Source organism: Oncorhynchus mykiss, chromosome 2, assembly GCF_013265735.2.
Source record: "Oncorhynchus mykiss isolate Arlee chromosome 2, USDA_OmykA_1.1, whole genome shotgun sequence".
In the NCBI taxonomy this organism is placed as follows: Eukaryota; Metazoa; Chordata; class Actinopteri; order Salmoniformes; family Salmonidae; genus Oncorhynchus; species Oncorhynchus mykiss.
Genome location: NC_048566.1, coordinates 93,262,606 through 93,269,961, shown reverse-complemented (window position 1 = coordinate 93,269,961; position 7,356 = coordinate 93,262,606).

Here is a 7,356-nt window from a genome sequence, read left to right as displayed (position 1 = left end):
GGTACGATCTGCTTTCCACCAGGCTGGGAGATTAATTAACCTTTCAGCAAGACAATAACCTAAAACACAAGGCCAAATCTACGCTGGAGAGCTCATCAAAAAGACAGTGAATGTTCCTGAGTGGCCGAGTTACAGTTTTGACTTAAATCTACTTGAAAATCCATGGCAAAAACTGAAACGGTTATCTGGCAATGATCAACAACTAATTTTATAGAGCTTGAACAATTTTTATAAGAATAAAGGGGCAAATGTTTCACAAACCAGGTGTGGAAACCTCTTACAGAAAGACTCACAACTATAAACGTGGCCAAAGACGTTTATACAAAGTATTGACTCAGGGGTGTGAATACGTATGTAAATGAGATATTTCTGTACTTTATTTTCAATACATTTACGGTATGAATACTTTCTGAAGGCACTGTATATGCACACACTGAAAAAGGGCCATAGCTCAACTCTTTTATTGGATCAGTCAAATGCCTCTGGTTGATTGAAGTTTCAGAGTTAGCAAGCTATCCAATCTGTCCTTGAACAGTATAGGGCTTCAAAAGGCCGACTGTTTTTGAAGCATTTAGAGAAAAGCATAGGTATAATATGTTATGATTGATTGTTATCACTTAGCATGGACCAAAACAACTGGAGCAAGTCTGACAAGGCTCCAAAATAACCCCCTAAAGGTCAAAGATGAGGTCAGTATTGATGTCTTTGGGACCACATCACTTTTACAAAATGGGACATCAAAGCTTTAAGCTACATGTGTAATAGAAATGTGACAAATGGCTCATTCTGATTGGATGACCTTTGACACCTAACATTAGAATAAGGAGCTCGGTCATTGGTTGACCCAGGTCATGGTAAACTGAAAGCATTATAAGTGGGACCAGGTTCTGCCCAACCCTGTCAATCAATCTCCACGCACACACACACGCATACACACGCACACTCACACATTCACACGCAAGCAACGTACGCATGCAAGCACACACACGCACGCACACACACACACACACACACACACACACACACACACACACACACACACACACACACACAGAGAGAGAAAGAGTTCAACGGCCGGAGTGCACTGCTCTGACAGGTTTCATCTGGACCAGATGGATGTAAAGCCTACTTCTCTTTGGCGTTGCACTTCAATGAAATATATTTTCTTTGTGTGTTTCTTTTTCCCCATTTCTGTTCCCCTGTAAAATAGCGAGACATACTAAGAGTTACACCATGTTCAAAGTATTTGAGTGTGCTGGGAAGTAAACAAAACAAACAGCAGAACTATTTGTACATCACCGTATCTTGATGTTAAGAAATGGTTCAGTTCATCCAGTGAGTGTTGTAAATTAGCCACACAGAGCCCTTTAATGGTCAGTGTTGGTTGGACATGCTGTCTCGAGAAAGGACACTGAAGGAGATAGCATATCTCTCTGTCGGGCCATATGATTTACTGCTACCCTAATGCTCTATGTGGGTTAGAGCAGAATGTTTATTAAGCAAACCTCTTTCCCTATCACTTATCACTTATCTTAATCTATTGCTTATCTAATGTGATATTTATGACAGTGTTGTAAAAAGGCTCTCACAACGCAGCATCACTGAGCTGTAGAACCATTAGGATGGCTTGCATACCAAGCAAGCGCAGGATGTTTCACTGTGTTCAGATGAAGTTTCTTCACTGCTACATTCAGGACTGGATGTCCTGGACTAAACATCTACTTTGAAAAAGGTCTTAGAAAACAGCCCAAATGATTTGTTCATTCAGCTACTTTGACAAAAAAAAAGGGACAATCACTCATCTACAGTACAAGCAAAGTCATTGACTTAGGGGATAGCACTTTGGAGATTCATCATTTCCAATGCAGCTGTATATTATGTTTGGCAGGTTTTGTGACAGAACAGAAGGGAATGCTTTAGTTGTGCTAAATCTTTAATAGTTTTTAACAAGACTGGGAGCTCAGGGTGCCCCCTGCAAAGATCTCTCTCTCTCTCTCTCTCTCTCTCTCTCTCTCTCTCTCTCTCTCTCTCTCTCTCTCTCTCTCTCTCTCTCTCTCTCTCTCTCTCTCTCTCTCTCTCTCTCTCTCTCTCTCTCTCTCTCTCTCTCTCTCTCTCTCTCTCTCTCTCTCTCTCTCTCTCTCTCTCTCTCTCTCTCTCTCTCTCTCTCTCTCTCTCTCTCTCTCTCTCTCTCTCTCTCTCTCTCTCTCGCAAAACTGGTCTAATTATATGATTACTATTAACTAGTAGGAAGATACAAGATACCTTAAGAATATTTGAGCTCCGTGCCTCAGACACAAGCCCACAATAAGCACTTTGTGACGTTGATACTTCCCTTAAAACTTTCTCTCTCTGTTTCCATTATTACAGTTTTTCTCAATTGCTAAAACACAATTTCTGAAACCTTGCTCCATTTCCTGAAAACATTAAACACAAAACCTCATCTTCAAGCACTATTTACATAACCTCTTACTCCTCTCGCAAAATGAAACATTCGCCCCAAAACAGTTTTACCTGTGTTCAAAATCAAACACTGCTCTCAAATCATAAACAAAGTGATCAAAATGATATACACTCTCAAGCAGTCAGTAAACAATACACAGAAAAATAGAAAACACATTGTTCAAAAATACAATTCTCAGGGAGAAGTACATTTTTAATCTAAAAAAAAATCAGATTTTTCCGTCATTGTCTTTTGATGGACGAAAACATGTTCTATCATAGTAGCTCAAAATTGATCAGAAATTACTACTCTGCTTTGCTCTTTGCAATTTTGTTCTTCCTCCTCCTTGTACCCCTATATTTACAGTACTGTACCCTGCATCTCACAAACTTGTCCTTTGTCTCTGTGATACTGTAATTCTTGTTCTTTGTTGATATGAACCTGCAACCAGTCAAAATCTATTGAGCAGCCAGTACTGTTAATAAATGGAAAGCACAATGTTCAAGGCCATACACTTTGTCCATTGTACAGTATACAGCCTACAATGCACTGTACTACAGTATACAATACTAAAAGGGACAAAAATCAAAGGAGTAAACATGTGATCGATGTGCTTCTTTTTGTCTTTGGGCTGGGTCAGGCCAGAGCACTTCGTTGACATCACAAGCAATATTGTCCCTCCTGAGGCAATGGGGGAAGAAGCCTCTTGTGTGCCGTATTCAGCCCTGACATGATTCCTCACCTATATCACCACAGGCTAAATCCATGGCTTGCAGCAGATTTACTCTGGTGTAGGGTTGTCGATCATACACTTTCCGTCTCCAAGAGGAGAAAAACTTCTCAATCGGATTCAGGAAAGGCGAGTATGGAGGGACAAGTTCATAAACTGCCCATTGATGTTAAACCATTCCCTTACCTGAGCAGCTCGGTGGAAACTGACATTGTCCCACAATATCACATAGGTGGGAATGGGATTCTCATTTAGCTCTTGACCCTGCTGCTCTTGAACCTGCTGCTCAAATAAAATATCTCTTAGATTGGCAATAAATCTTAGAAGGTGCTGGGTGTCATATGGCCCGAGTGTAACATGGTGATGTAGAACACCATGGTTGCTGATAGCAGCACAGATTGTGACATTGCCACCTCGTTGACCAGGGACTTCAACAATGGCCCGCTGTCCAATCACGGCCTCTCCTTCTCCTCTTTGTTAGATTGAAGCCTGCTTCATCGACAAAGATGAACTCATGGGGTCTGTCCAAGGATTCCAAGTCAAATATTGTCTGTGTAGAAATACAATATACTGTATGTAGGATTTTGTAAGTCGTACAGAGACAGTGCTATACTGTAGAGTACAATTAGGCTTCTGATTCACATACAGTGTATGTACTGAAGAGTAATGTCATTCACATAGTATGTGTTAGTACTGTAGACAATCTGGATTACAGTAAATGTTTCTGAATGTACACTTACTTGCACATACTGAGCTCGCAGTTCTTTCACCTTTGGTGAGTTGCGCTCAAAAGGTACTCTGTATACTTGTTCCATTCGCATCCTGATACGATGGAGGACACGGTCAACTGTGGAAATGCTCACACTGTTGAGTCCCTGGAAGTGTGTGTTGTCTTGTATCACTCGTATTGTCACTCGAGTCGTATTGCATTATCATGAAGGACCAACTATAACGGCCTCTTGCTCCTGAGTGAATATAGCTGACCTTCCACCTGCATGTGGCAGCCTTGCAATTCTACAAAAAGTAGTAGTGCAGTTACAAAACATATTCATGCAGTACAATACATACAGTGATTCACTTTACAAATGTCTATTGAAACAGCTGCATATAGTGTAGTACAGTAAATTTGCAATTACAAAAATACAGTAGTATACTGTACCTGTTCTCTTCTCTGAATGTCCTTAGTATGGTGGACACAGAAAATCGGCTCAAATTGGGTTGCACTCTAAGTCCTGCTTCCCTCATTGTCAGTCCATGGACAAGAACATGGTCTATAACTGTTGCTCGAATTTCATCAGATATTTCCACTCTTTGTCTTCCTCTTCGTCCTCCTCTTCCTCTTTCTTGCCCTCCTCCTCCTCTTCCTCCTTGTCGCCCACCTTGCATACGCACTCGTCCTCTCACATTGTTTCTTCTATCCATTCTCAGACGTTCTCCTTCCCACCTTCAACAACCTGTTTGCTCTCTGAACTTGCTTATATTGGTTGTGTCGCATCATTTGAAACAGGTTAAATACATTTTGAGTGGTTGTGTTCAATCAATGACATGTGTTCTCTATTTGTATTTGATTGTTGCCACTTGTGTTTACCAGTATGGATGACATGTGCATTAGAGTGCAGAATGTGTTTTGAGAATTTGAATGTGTTTAGAGTTTTGCTGAAAAGTCAAAGTGGGATCTGCAAATTGTGTTTTACCATGTGAAATGGTTTAAGGTATTGACAACAGACTGCATAATTAGCTAAATGAGTCCAGGCAACTGAGAACGTTGTTCAGCCAATGGGTTTTAGTGTTTTAGCAATCCAGCTACAACAATAGCTGAGCTTCAGCATGCCCTAAAGTCAAGCCTTCAACAATGGATTCATTCTGGCCCCATATATACAGTGGGGAGAACAAGTATTTGATACACTGCCGATTTTGCAGGTTTTCCTACTTACAAAGCATGTGGAGGTCTGTAATTTTTATCATAGGTACACTTCAGAAAATAAATTAAGAAAATCACATTGTATGATTTTTAAGAAATTCATTGGCATTTTATTGCATGACATACTGTAAGTATTTGATACATCAGAAAAGCAGAACTTAATATTTGGTACAGAAACCTTTGTTTGCAATTACAGAGATCATACATTTCCTGTAGTTCTTGACCAGGTGTGCACACACTGCAGCAGGGATTTTGGCCCACTCCTCCATACAGACTTTTTCCAGATCCTTCAGGTTTCGGGGCTGTCGCTGGGCAATACGGACTTTCAGCTCCCTCCAAAGATTTTCTATTGGGTTCAGGTCTGGAGACTGGCTAGGCCATTCCAGGACCTTGAGATGCTTCTTACGGAGCCACTCCTTAGTTGCCCTGGCTGTGTGTTTTGGGTCGTTGTCATGCTGGAAGACCCAGCCACGACCCATCTTCAATGCTCTTACTGAGGCAAGGAGGTTGTTGGTCAAGATCTCGCAATACATGGCCCCATCCATCCTCCCCTCAATACGGTGCATTCGTCCTGTCCCCTTTGCAGAAAAACATCCTCAAAGAATTATGTTTCCACCTCCATGCTTTACAGTTGGGATGGTGTTCTTGGGGTTGTACTCATCCTTCTTCTTCCTCCAAACACGGCGAGTGGAGTTTAGACCAAAAAGCTCTATTTTTGTCTCATCGGACCACATGACCTTCTCTCATTCCACCTCTGGATCATCCAGATGGTCATTGGCAAACTTCCGATGGGCCTGGACATGCGCTGGCTTGAGCAGGGGGACCTTGCGGGTGCTGCAGGATTTTAATCCATGACGGCGTAGTGTGTTACTAATGGTTTTCTTTGAGACTGTCCCAGCTCTCTTCAGGTCATTGACCAGGTCCTGCCGTGTAGTCCTGAGCTGATCCCTCACCTTCCTCGTGATCTTTGATGCCCCACGAGGTGAGATCTTGCATGGAGCCCCAGACCGAGGGTGATCGTCATCTTGAACTTCTTCCATTTTCTAATAATTGCGCCAACAATTGTTCGCTTCTCACCAAGCTGCTTGCCTATTGTCCTGTAGCCCATCCCAGCCTTGTGCATGTCTAAAATTTTACCCTGATGTCCTTACACAGCTCTCTGGTCTTGGTCATTGTGGAGAGGTTGGAGTCTGTTTGATTGAGTGTTTGGACAGGTGTCTTTTATACAGGTAACGAGTTCAAACAGGTGCAGTTAATACAGGTAATGAGTGGAGAACAGGAGGGCTTCTTAAAGAAAAACTAACCGGTCTGTGAGAGCCGGAATTCTTACTGGTTGGTAGGTGATCAAATACTTATGTCATGCAATAAAATGCAAAGCAGTTCGGCACATACATCAACACAGAGTTACACATGGAATAAACAAACATACAATCAATAATACAGTTGAAAAATCTATATACATTGTGTGCAAATGAGGTAGGATAAGAAAAGTAAGGCAATAAATAGGCTATGGTGGCAAATTAATTACAATATAGCAATTAAACACTGGAATTTCAGGATGTGCAAAAGATGAATGTGCAAGTTGAGATACTGGGGTGCAAAGGAGCAAGATAAATAAATAAATAAATACAGTATGGGGAGGAGTTAGATTGGATGAGCTATTTACCGATGAGCTATGTACAGGTGCAGTGATCTGTGAGCTGCTCTGACAGCTGGTGCTTAAAGCTAGTCAGGGAGGTAAGAGTCTCCAGCTTCAGAGATTTTTGCAGTTCGTTCCAATCATTGGCAGCAGAGAACTGGAAGGAGAGGCGGTGGGTATAATATAATGCTGGTGGGAATGAAAAATTCAGCAACACAGAATCCCCCCTCTGCATACATATTTTTGGGACATGATGTAAACTATATTATACATGTATATTGCATAGTGCATAACCTAGCAATAAACAGATGAGCAAGCTGTTACTACACACTTAGATTGTTGTTGTTTTTACCTAGACATTACATTTGGATTAAGGTTTGTTTGGAACGTCCACATTCTTCTTCTTCTTCTCTCTGACAGTAGATGAGAACACTACAAATGTGATTGCGGTTGTGCCACTGGTTGCTGGGTCTAGGTGAGGTTATTTGCTGTGGCGTTAGTATGGTCTTTAACCACTGGCTTCTCACCATATGCTCTCTTTGATTTGGAGGCTATATGTTGACTCTGTCTCTGTATCCGTTGTGCTTTTGTCAACTCATTTCGTTGAGATAGTCGGCTTCATTCAT